This window comes from Mobula birostris, chromosome 14, assembly GCF_030028105.1.
Source record: "Mobula birostris isolate sMobBir1 chromosome 14, sMobBir1.hap1, whole genome shotgun sequence".
In the NCBI taxonomy this organism is placed as follows: domain Eukaryota; kingdom Metazoa; phylum Chordata; class Chondrichthyes; order Myliobatiformes; family Myliobatidae; genus Mobula; species Mobula birostris.
In genome coordinates, this window is record NC_092383.1 from 58,822,359 (window position 1) to 58,835,835 (window position 13,477).

The window sequence follows — 13,477 nt, forward strand, 5'->3', positions numbered from 1 at the left end:
TGCATGCAGTATACGGAACATGGTAGATGATCGTATAGCGCAGTTAGACTGGCAGGTATGATGTTGTGGCCATCACCGAGTCGTGGCTGAAAGAAGATCATAGTTGTGAGCTTAATATCAATTGTATCAAAAGCACAGGGGGTGACATGGCTCTTTTGGTAAAAATGAAATCAAATCCTTCGAAAGGGGTGACATAGGACCAGAAGATGCAGAATCGTTGTGGGTAATATTAAGAAACTACAAGGGCACAAAGACCCTGATGGGAGCTATATACAGGCCTCTGAGCAGTAGCCAGGATGTGGGATATGAATGTCAATGGGTAATAGAAAATACATGTCAAAAGGACAATGTTACCATAGTCATGGGGGATTTCACTATGCAGGTAGATTAGGAAAGTCAGGTTGATGCTCAATCCCAAGAGAGGGAATTTGTAAAATACCTACAGTATTGCTTTTTAGAGCACCTTTTGATTGAATCCACAGTGGAAATGCAATTCTGGATTAGGTTTTGTATAATGAACCAAGTTTGATTAGGTAGCTTAAGGTAAAGTAACCCTTAGGAGACAGTGATCATAATATGACAGAATTCATCATGCAGTTTGAGAGGGAGAAGATAAAGTTAGATGTATCAGTATTACAGTGGAGTGAAGAGAATTACAGAGGCATGAGAGAGGAGCTGGCCAGAGTTGACTGGAAGGGGACTGCAGCAGGGATGATGACAGATCACAAATGGCTGGAGTTTCTGGTGGCAGTTCGGAAGGTGCAAAACAGATACATCACAAAGATGAAGAAGTACACTAAATGGAGGATAGGGCAGCCATGGCTGACAAAGGAAGTCAAAGACAGCATTAAAGCAAAAGCGAGGACATATAATATTGCAAAAAATTAGTGGGAAGTTAGAGAATTGGGAAGCTTTTTAAAACCAACAGAAGGCAACTATAAAGCCATAAAAGAGAAAAGATGAAAATATAAAGCAACACACATCAAAGTTGCTGGTGAACACAGCAGACCAGGCAGCATCTCTAGGAAGAGGTACAGTTGACGTTTCAGGCTGAGACCCTTCGTCAGGACTAACTGAAGAAAGAGCTAGTAAGAGATTTAAAAGTGGGAGGGGGAGGGGGAGATCCAAAATGATAGGAGAAAACAGGAGGGGGAGGGATGGAGCCAAGAGCTGGGCAGGTGATTGGCAAAAGGGGTATGAGAGGATCATGGGACAGGAGGCCCAGGGAGAAAGAAAAGGGGGGGGGGGAAGCCCAGAGGATGGGCAAGGGGTATAGTCAGAGGGACAGAGGGAGAAAAAGGAGAGAGAGAGAAAGAATGTGTGTATATAAATAAATAACGGATGGGATACGACGGGGAGGTGGGGCATTAGCAGAAGTTAGAGAAGTCAATTTTCATGCCACCAGGTTGGAGGCTACCCAGACGGAATATAAGGTGTTGTTCCTCCAACCTGAGTGTGGCTTCATCTTTACAGTAGAGGAGGCCGTGGATAGACATGTCAGAATGTGAATGGGATGAGGAATTAAAATGTGTGGCCACTGAGAGATCCTGCTTTCTCTGGCGGACAGAGTGTAGGTGTTCAGCAAAATGATCTCCCAGTCTGCGTCGGGTCTCACCAATATATAGAAGGCCACATCGGGAGCACCGGACGCAGTGTATCACCCCAGCCGACTCACAGGTGAAGTGTCGCCTCACCTGGAAGGACTGTCTGGGGCCCTGAATGGTGGTAAGGGAAGAAGTGTAAGGGTATGTGTGCACTTGTTCTGCTTACAAGGGTAAGTGCCAGGAGGGAGATCAGTGGGGAGGGATGGGGGGACGAATGGACAAGGGAGTCGCGTAGGAAGCGATCCCTGCAGAAAGCTGGCGGGGGGAGAGAAAGATGTGCTTAGTGGTGGGATCCCGTTGGAGGTGGCGGAAGTTACGGAGAATAATATGTTGGACCCGGAGACTGGTGGGGTGGTAGATGAGGACCAGGGAAACCCTATTCCTACTTGGGTGGCGGGAGGATGGAATGAGAGCAGATGTGCGTGAAATGGGGGAGATGCGTTTAAGAGCAGAGGTGATGGTGGAGGAAGGGAAGCCCCTTTCTTTAAAAAAGGAAGACATCTCCCTCGTCCTGGAATGAAAAGCCTCATCCTGAGAGCAGATGCGGTGGAGACGAAGGAATTGTGAGAAGGGGATGGCATTTTTACAAGAGTAAATATAAAGTAATGAAAATATAAAATAATGAAAATATAAAGGTAAGATAGCCAATAATATAAAAGAAGATACCATTTTTTTCAGATATGTAAAGAGTAACAAAGAGACAAAATTATCTGGAGAGTCAGTAATGGAAGACAAAGAAACAGCGGATGAACATAATATGTATTTTGCGTCAGTCTTCACTATAGAAGACGTTAGCAGTATGCTGGAAATTTGAGTGTCAGGGGCCAAAATGAGTGTGCTTGCTATTACTAAGGAGAAGATGCTTGCGGAGCTGAAAAGTCTGGAAGTAGATAAGCTATCTGGACCAGATGGACTACACACCAGGGTTCTGAAAAGATAGCTGAAATGGAGGCATTACCAATGATCTTTCTGGAATCACTAGATTCTGGAATGGTTCTGGAAGATTGGACATTGCAAATATCACTCCCTTGTAAAGATGGAGGGAGAACCAAGAAATGAAATGTAATACTCTGGTTAATATTCCTACTGCTATGCTGTGAAGTAGTTTATATTAGCAGTTTTCAGTAAAAGCAGTGTGCCATGCTGAAAAGTGTGTTTTTGTTTCAGCTAAGATAAGGACACATGTTGTCCAACTTAGGAATGTGAGTCAGCCAATCAGGATTGTGGGGAAGAGTTTTCCAAAGGACTGTAGTCTGGTTCAGGGGCTTTTGGCAGGAGCTACAGAGTGGGACAGAAGGAAGATGCCACAGAATGCCATTGGAAGGAGAGCCACTGTGCATGAAGTGCTTTGTGCAGATGAACGGCTCCAAGGAGAAAGGGCCAATACGCCTGAGAGATAACCAGTTTGTTCGAGTTGGACTCCGAGGGAAGTTCGGAATGTGCTATGTGCTTTCATGCAGACTATGGGTCCAGCAGTAAAAGACGACTACAGTATGAGCACCAATGGTCTTGTGCACAGTGGAATGGTTTCACTTTAATACACCTTTCATTTTCTTTTTCCTATTAACTGTTTGATAAAGCTGAAATGTGTAAATATGCTTTCTTTATAATTTTATGCAGTATACAATCTGCTTTTACTGGCTGACCGACAATTCTGTATGGGCAACATCTACACAGCATTCACTCATATTGAAGTTCCTTAATCAGAACATCACGATGTTCCTGGAGGAACTCAACAGGCCAGGCAGCACCTATGGAAAAATGTCCAGTCGATGTTTCATCCCCAAAGGTCAACAGTACTTTTTTTCCTTAGATGCTGCCTAGCCTGCTGAGATCCTCCAGCATTTTGTGTGTGTTGCTTGAATTTCCAGCATCTGCAGATTTTCTCTCGTGTGTGATCATGATGTTCCTATTTGGTTGAACCCCATATCATACAGACCCTGAACGTATACTGTTTTGAAAGGAGGCCTTCTCACTGCTGAGTCCCATGGCTGTTAGCGGAGATAGCTGGAGAGCCACGTTTGTTTAGGAGCTCAGTGAAAGGGTCACAGAAATTATAATCATAGGCTATTTTCCAAACTGGGAGAAGATTCAAAAATCAGTGGTGTAAAGGGACGGGGAGCTATTGTGCAGGATACCCTAAAGTTTAACTTCCAAGTTTATTCAGTGGTAAAGAAGGCAGATACAATGTTAACATTCATTTTGGGAGTACTTGAATATAAGAGCAAGGATATAATGCTGAGACTTTATAAAGTATTGATCAGATCGCACTTGGAATATTGTGAGTAACTTTGAGTCTCTTATCTCAGAAAAAGATGTTCTGGCATTGGAAAGTGTCCAAAGGAAGTTCACTAGAATAATTCCAGGAATAAAAGGGTTAACTTATGAGGAGCTTTTGAAGCCTATTGAATATTGACAGGTCTAGATAGAGTAGATGTGGAGAAGATGCTTCCTACAGTGAGTAACTCTAGGGCCAGGGAGCACAGCCCTGGAATAGAGGGACATCCATTTAGAAAAAAGATGAAAAGAAATTCCTTTAGTCATAGGGAGGTGAATCTGTAGAATTCATTGCTGTGGAGCTCAAGTCATTGAGTATATTTAAAGCAGAGGTTGAGAGGTTCTTGGTTAGTCAGGCCATCAAAAATTATGGGGGAGAAGATAGGAGAATGAGGTTGAGAGGGATAATGAATCAGCCATGATGGAAAGTTGGAGCAGACTCGATGGGCTGAGCAGCCTATTTCTGCTCCTATGATTTAGGGTCTTATAACCTACTTTTCATTAACCACATAGTTTCTAGAAACTGAATGTTTGGTGCCCTCTTCTGAATTAAATATGTAAATGCAGTTTGGATATCAGACAGAAGCTATAGCAATCTACACCAAACTTTTGAGTGTAATTTATTGGGCTAATATTAGGGCAAAGTAGAGAAAACTAAAACCCCAAATTATTCTGCTTATTCATGGGTTATTAATACCAGCAAAATTCTTCATTGTCCATGTTTAATTGTCATAAAGTCCTATTTCCCAGCACTTGGTCCATATCCTACCACTCCTTGGTGATCTCAAATATTCTTTAAATGTTGTGAGAATACCTACCTTCACCACTCTCCACAGCATTGCGATCCAGTTTGCAACCACCCTCCAGCTGAATGAAATCTTCCTCAAATCTCCTCTATACCTCTTACTCCTCACCGTAAATCTGTGTTCTTTAATCTCGGGCACCTCTGTCATAGGGAAGGTTTATTACAATCTACCATATCTAGATCTCTCATAATTTTGTTATCCCTTTAGCATGTACATCCTCTTCTCCAAGGAAAATAAACACAGATATTGCAGTCTTCTCTTAGGACTGAAGCATTCAAAACCCAGGCATTGATGCAGTGTATCTCAACTGTACATCTCCTGTGCCATCATATCCTTACGATATTGTGGTAACCAGAGCCATACACAATTTTCCAGTTGTAGCCTAACCATTGCTTTCTGAAGTTGTACTAATACCTTCCTGCCCTTATATTCTAAGCCCCGGCTAATGAAGACAAACTTTCTGCATGCTTTCTTCATCACCCCATCTACCTGTGTTGCTAACTTCAGGAACCTTTGAACTTGTGTACTAATGTTGCATTGCTCCTCACTTTTCTCTGAAATCCATCATCCATGGAATATGTAGAGTCAGGGAGCAATACAGCATAGGTACAGACCCTCTGGCCAACAAGTCCATGCAGATCACATTGCCTACCCAGCTACTCCAAATTTCCTGTGTTTGGTCCAAGACCCTTCTGGTCTCTTTCCTCCATGTACCTTTTTTGAAACACCTTTTTTGACAATGTCATCTATCTGTGACACCACTTCCAATGAACGATGCACTTGTGCTCCTACAGGAGGTCCCTCTGTTCCATTACATGCCTTACACCCGACCATTCATAGTCTAAAACCTGTGTTGGTTTGATTTTCCAAAGGTCTGACTTCACACATAACTGTACTGAAATCCATTTGCCACTCCTCAGTCCGTTTCCCAAAATGATCAACATTCCCCTGTAATCTATGATTATCTTCTTCACTATCAGCAGCACCTCCTAATCTCCTGTCATCTGCAAACTTGCTGATCGTACCTTGTGTAGTGACACCCAGAGCAGTTATATAAATAATAAATAACAAGTGTCTCAAAAATGCTTTCTGCACCATACTACTGATCAATTCTCAATTCCGTGAAACAAGTGCTATCTTTATTTGACCCTCTTCTCTCTTTTCAGGAATAAGTTCCACCTGCCGTTGTCCTGACCACTTACCTGAAGTTCAATGCCATTCTGTGGCCTAAGATTACCCACTGCCAATTTTTTGTGTCATCTGTCTTCACCAAGGTAACGATGAACTTCTTGAATATCTGCAGTTCAGATACTAGAAGTAACTTTGGAGAGGGAATTCCATCATTGTTCCATGATAATGAGGAAATATAGATATACTTCCAAGTCAAGATAATGACAGATGCTCATGCACTTCTCCCTTTGTCTACCTAAATGGAAGAGATCGCACGCTTGAAAGGTGCTTTCGGAGTAACTTTTCTATGTAACTTAGACCATAAGACCATAAGATATAGAAGAAGAATGAGGCCATTCAACCTATCGAGTCTGCTCTGCCATTCCGTCATGGCTGATCCCAGATCCCAGTCAGCCTCATACATCTGCCTTCTCACTCTATCCTTTGATGCACTGATCGATCAGGAAATGGTCAACTTCCGCCTTAAATATACTTGCAGACTTGGCCTCCGCCACAGTCTGTGACAGAGCATTCCACAGACTTACTACTGTCTGGCTAAAAAATATGCATGCATTGTGCAGATACAGTGACCGTGTGATCGCAGGGAAGGCAATACGTCTAAAGTGGAAGCGTGGATAAAGTGCCGATCACTTATCTTTGGTGGTATTGAGTGTTTTGGGGATGGTGCCCAGAGAATTAACTCTTCAGTGTTTTTATAATGGGTGTTGCCATGCTTACATCTATAATAAAAAAAGGAAGTGATGGAAATATATAGGAAATTATATATTTCTCTCATGTGTAGAGAAATGCAAACATCAAATTAATGGAGTCATAGGAACATGGAAACAAACCCTTTGACCTAACTCAACCATGCTGACTGTGTTGCCCAATAAGCTAGTCCCATGTGCCCATGCTTGGACCATAGACCTCTAAACCTCTCCTATCCACGTACCTATCTAGATGGTTTTCAGTTTGCTGCTAATGTACCTGCCTCAACCAATATACTGTATCTGGCTGTTCATTCCAAATATAGAACACCCTTTGTGTGAAGAAATTGTCCCAGATGTCCCTTTCAAATCTCTTACCTCTGATGTTAAAACTATGCCCTCTTGCTTTTTGTACCTCCTCTCTGGGAAAAAAAGACTGTGCTTTCACCCTGTTCATGACCTTATAGAGGTCTATCAGGTCATCCCTCAATATTTTATGTTCCAGGAAATAAAGTCCTCGTCTACAAAACCCTTTCTTATAACTTAGGAGAGTCCGGGCAGATCTTTTCTGTACTCTTTTTAGTTTAATAAGAACTTCCTTATAACTAAGTGACTAAAACTGTAAACAATACTCCAAGTGAAGCCTTGGATGAACATTTTATATAACTGCAACATTATTTTCCAATTGCTATATTCAATGCCCCAATTGATGAAGGCCAACATGTCTGATGCCTTCTTCACCATACAATATTGCTGGGATGCCACTTTCAACAAACCATGACTAGCATTCCTAGATACCACTGTTCCATAACTCTACCATTCACTGCACAAATCCTACCCTGGTTTAATCACCCAACATGCAAAACTTCTCATTTATCTAGATTGAGAGACATTTACCAATCTTTTGCCTACCTGTCTAGCTGATCAAGATAAAGTTTTCATGACATACAGACCTGACATGATTTGACACAGCAATGACCATCTGCGCACCAAACTTTGGGTCAATTCAAGCCTGAATAGCATAGCATTTGGAAGAAAGGTGCCACACAATCCAGTTTCTAGTTTTCCATCTGGCACCTTCCTGTCCTCAGCATTTAATTGCACGTGATCACAACCTCCTGGGCATGACTGCGGCCCCAGCAAACTGGTTGCATCTGATAAAGCAAAAGGAGCAATTCCATTCATCAATTTCAGCAAGCAGCTTGAAGGGGCAAATAAGCTTTAAGCCTAATCAGTTATGGATCTTTCCCCAGATGAATAGATTTGCAGATGAGCACGACATTGACATCTGACTTTTGTGTGTCAATTAAATTTTGAATAATTGCAATGACATTGCAATCATTCTGGAGAGATCCATAATCCTGACACCTGCCAATCATTTTACTGTAATGATTATGCAAAGAAACACAAGAGTCTTTATCCAGGCTTGGTATTCGAGCTGACAATCTTAACTACCATGTTAATTTGTTCCATTCAATCAGTTCTCCCACTTTGCATCATTTCCAGAAATAAATAGTATTTACAGAAAAATATTGTGTTTCCTTTTGTATGACAGTGCCCTGCAAGTTTTGTCAAGTAGTTGTAAATTAAATGTGAAATCTGGAAGAGATCAATCCAGTGACAAGAGCAACTACAGAAGGCATAAAGTATATCTTGCCTCTTTAGCAAATATGTCAATATAGTTTATATTTGCCCATGTTAGATACTCTGTGGATTGTATGCTGGTATCCGCAGGGTAAAATAATTCACATCAATCACTTCTAATTGATTCTGAAATTTCCATAAAACACCCATTAAAATCTGGCTACCATTTGCATGTCAGGAAGATCTTAGCTGGCATGATTTTGATGGCCATGGTACCAGGGTGGGCACAGTACTTCAACAAAAGCAAAGATTAACTGTCTGCAGTGATTCAGAATACTCCGTTCAGTTAGCAAAGGCACAATTGACTAAATGTCTTCCTTTTCTCCTCTACAATTTAATTAGATTCAAGTGTCCTATTTAATTGGCAATCTTTAACTGGAGTAGTTAGACATAAAATTTTCATGCATTTTCTTTCAGTGCATCTTAGGAATGATAAACTGAAAGTTTGCCAACTGTGAACCATGGCCAACACAAAGCATTGTGAACTGTGAGATCTCGACTATCCCTTCCCTGTCACAGCCTGCTTTTCTTAAAGTATGGTTTTAATAATGTAAGGCAACACCCCTTGATTTGTGTATGGCATCTGAAGAATTTATAATGCATCCTAGTGATGTACCTGCCAAGGTAGTATTTCATCCCTTCAAGTTCTAGACACAAATCTGATCACCAGCCTCACAGGGTTGTGCAATAAATGCAGATGCTGAGGTATTTAATCTTTAGTAAAATTCATCTGAGGGAGAGATTTTAAAAATAAGCAAGTTACAAAATTGTACAAAGATGGTAAAGCAAATTACTTCAGCATAAATCAGCATAGCAGAATAAGACAGTTGGGTACTCAATGTGATATGAGAAACAAACTTTGTACATATATCACTAAAAGCCCTGACCTAAAAGATGATTCAGACTCAATGGTTGATCATCTTCTTGATTCCTCTGGCATATTTTCTTGATTTATGCCTTGCTGCAGCAATATGTATTATAATGCTATTAAGCAAACTACAAATAAATCAACAATTGACAAGGAAAATAACAGAGACCAAAACCTTGAGTGTGGAATTGCATCATGGGATTGCATTTGGGCTTGGTTAGCAAGTGAGACAAAATGCTGTGCATATGTGGAGTGCATTCAGTTAAAAACATGTCTGAAATATGGATATATGTATCTCTATTATCTACTCAGAAGTTGTTTCACTACTGGAATTCCTATAGTTTCATTATTACAGGATCTCTATAGTGTCAAGACGGTTGGCTCACACAGTGCAGAGTACTTTCTTGGTATAGGAAATTCTGTACGTTCTGATCACTTGGTCCAGAAGGGCATTTAAATTGGTTCACAGCAGATTCAAGATTTTAATCTGCTTCAGCTACCAACAATAATTAACTGAACAGGAATAATCAAATCATTGCTTTGAATTACTGACGTTCCTCAACATCATGAGCTAATTTGACTATTTGCATTCTGATCAAATACATTGTATCTGAATAGGACATTTGAGAAAGGACAGTCAGTATTCATTACTAATACCTCCTCAGCAACCTAATCAGTGTTTATTCTGGGTATTCTCTTTAGGCTGCACCTAAAATGAGTCCTTAGATGCGAGAATGAAAGAACAAAGGGGATGAGCCAGGAAAATGCAGCAAATGCTGCTGCAGATAAAAATAACAAGGAGAAGGATAGGGATTGAAAGAGGTTTGCAATGATTTAGTGCATGCTTCAGATAGTAAGGTAGCTCTTTCACCTTTTCCAGTCCCTCTGGCAGCTATGGAGGCTTTCTAGGGGAGAAGGGTACATATCCCTTGTTGATATGTTGCCTGCCTTGCATGAGAAAATAGCATAAACTAAATCCCTCCCAGATAACAGCACACCAGCTCCTCATGGGGACTGATGTCATGAAGCTGTGGGCACCATGGTAGTAATTCTCAAAACACGCTGGAAGAACTCAGCAGGTCGTGCAGCATCCGCTCCGCCCGAAACATTGACTGATCGTTTCCACGGATGTTGCCCAACCTGCTGAGTTCCTCCAGCGTGTTGTGAGTGTCGCTTTGACCCCAACATCTGCAGAGTATTTTGTGTTTGTGGTAGTAACGCTGTTTGCCTGGCCATCTCATGATTCCAAAGACACAGGTTCAATTCTGACTTTGGAGGCTGAACAAGTGGGGTGTGCATGTTCTCCTCATAACAGTGTGGTTTTCTGCTGGGTATTCTTTTTATTTCCTTCCACACCTCCCAAAGTCATGCTGGCAAATAAATTTAATACTGTAACTGTTGTGTATTTAATATTTCAGAAATATTTGGGTAAATATTGTAAATATATTGTTTGATTAAGCGTTCTTTGTTGTTTACATAATTCATTACGGGTATAAAGTACATGAATGGCATAAGTCATGACACTACCACGTCATAAGTGTGCCCCTCGCTAAAGTAAATATGAAGTACGCACGTTTATGCCTGGCTCTCCAGTGTTTATCTTTCCATTAGTTTTGGAGTTATGAAACAAAACAGTGGCAAAAAATAAGTTTTAAAATAAATATGACATGACTACCTACCTGCTGAAACGCAGCGAGATATTTGAGTTTTTAAAAAAGTGCACAGAATTTTCTTTTCTTCGGAAATGAAGAGAGACACTCGAGTTAAAAAAAGACCAAAAATTAACAAAATTCTCAGATTCATAAACAGTGACTACTGGGTGAAAATAATCATTATTTTTTTTAAAAAGCAGAAATGGCAACGTTGGAAAGGTATATGCATTCGATTGCATAAGAGATAACTGGATATCGTATATTTAGTGAATTGAGAAGTATTTCAAAGGAGATGAAATAGCCAATGAGAAGCAGGTTTCAATATTGCTGAGTGTTATAGGTAGAAAGTCATACAGGTCGCCTAGAAACTTGATTGCTCCAATCAAACCAGTCAACAGGAGCTTTGCTGACTATGTTCCCTCTAAGCTGTGCACATGTTCTCATGCACACAGGTTTTTCAACCAACGCACAAATGAAATTAATGTGCACACAGTTAGTTACCTAAAATAATATAATAATTAATAATTATGCTTATTCAAAATAAGCTTTTAGCTAAGTGTTTCTGTTAACTGTTAGTCGTTTTTTCAAATACCACAATACACTTCACTAACTTACATCACCTCACCTTCCCTTTCCAGTTTGTACAGCTGCATCACGGCGGCAGCCGTCTTTGGTGGACAGTGGTCATATCGTAAAGTTTACAAAGATCTGTTTCAAATCCTGTAGATGGCTTACTAAGTTTTTATTGGAAAAAATATTGATTCACTATGTCGAATTCAAAAGAAGCGAAGTGATGTCTTTGATGAACTGGCTGCACTGTGCAAGATTCAGCAAAAGAGTGGCCTGACACCGATTGATTCATTTCATTTTGTGCGAGGCAAAATTAACAAGATAAGAAAGCAGTATCTGGGAGACAGTTTCGTGGAGTGACAAAGATAAAGTTTTGCTAAGCCAACAACGTGAAGAAAATGTCACAGTAGATACAAGTTCGCTGTTGTCTTTTATAAATAGTCTTTGTGTTCATTTAGAAGAAAGGTTTCCTGAAGATGAGATACAAGAATGGTCAGCTTTTGATCTCTCTGCAAGTGCCGATTGTGACTTCACATTTGGCAATGAACAAGTTAATGCCTTATGTCTAAAATATCATGACTTTCTAGCTGAAAATACTGTAATAGTTAGACAGTTTAATGATTTCAAATTCTCCATACAAGAAAAAATTAAACCCAAACTGATTTCAAACTTTGCTTAAATGGTGGCATTTGTACTTCAAAATGAACAGTTTTGCGACCTTGCACAGTTGATGGACATTGGGGGAACCTTTCTTCTGTCTAGTGCAGAGTGTGAGCGAGGTTTTAGCCTAATGAATCAACTCAACAACAAGCTGAGAAAACGTTTAGGTCAGTGGTCCCCAACCACCGGGCCGCGGACCGGTACCAGGCCACAGAGCATGCGCTACCGGGCCGCAAGGAAGCGATATGATTTGGTCAGCTGCACCTTTCCTCATTCCCTGTCACGGCCACTGATCAGCCATTACACATGCGAGGTCATGACCTGCGCATCATCCGTGTCAGGGCGGGAAGGCGATCAACTCCTCGAGCTTGCAAATGACGACGGGCTGAAAAGTATGTCTGACATAACATCTCTGTCAGCATTTTGGATCAAAGTCAAGGCTAAATATCCTGAGATAGCCACGAAAGCACTGAAAACGCTGCTTTCATTTCCAACATTTTTCTGCGAAGCGGTGTTTTCTGCAATGAATGCAATGAAAACTAAACTGCGGAATAGACTGAACATCAGGAACCCCCTTCGAGTATCGCTGTCTCCCAACACCCCTCGATAGGACGGTGTTGTTGCAGGGAAACAAGCCCAGGGCTCCCACTGATTCAGCGATATTGGTGTGTTGCAATGATTTTATATATTCATACAGGGAAAATATGTGCTGTGCGTTTAATATCCAAATATTGCTTAAAATGTTATGATGCTATTGACTTATAAGTGACCTATATAACCATATAACAATTACAGCACGGAAACAGGTCATCTCGGCCCTTCTAGTCTGTGCCGAACGCTACTCTCACCTAGTCCCACCGACCTGCACTCAGCCCATAACCCTCCATTCCTTTTCTGTCCATATACCTATCCAATTTGTCTTTAAATGATCATATCGAACCTGCTTCTGCCACTTCTACTGGAAGTTCGTTCAACACTTCAAGCTCCCCTGATAATTGACTTATCATTATATCCATGCGAGGAAAATATGCGCTGTGTGTTTAATATTAAATTCGTTAGATAAACCCTTTTAGAAACAAAATTGAGTGTATTACCCACTTATCACCTATATTCCGGTAGTGATTAACACCCACCCCCACGAACAGAATCGCCAAAAAGGATTTGCTTGGGGCGGGGGGGAATCGGCAGGTCACGACGCGCATGTGTGTTGGTGCCCGCCCAAGGCTTCATGGTTATTGTAGTCTTTTGGGTAAACAACACATTTGACTGCTACTCTTGTTCGTTGCCAACCCTACTTCCCCCCCCACCCCCCACCCACCCCTGGTCGGCCGGTCCGCAAGTATATTGTCAATATTAAACCGGTCCGCAGTGCAAGAAGGATTGGGGACCCCTGGTTTAGGTGAATGTCATTTGGATATGTTAATGAGAATCAAAAGCTATCAATTGGATGGAAGTTCAATTAATCTAGACAGGGTTTACAAAGAATAGGTAAAAGCCAAAGACAGGGGAGAGAAAAAAT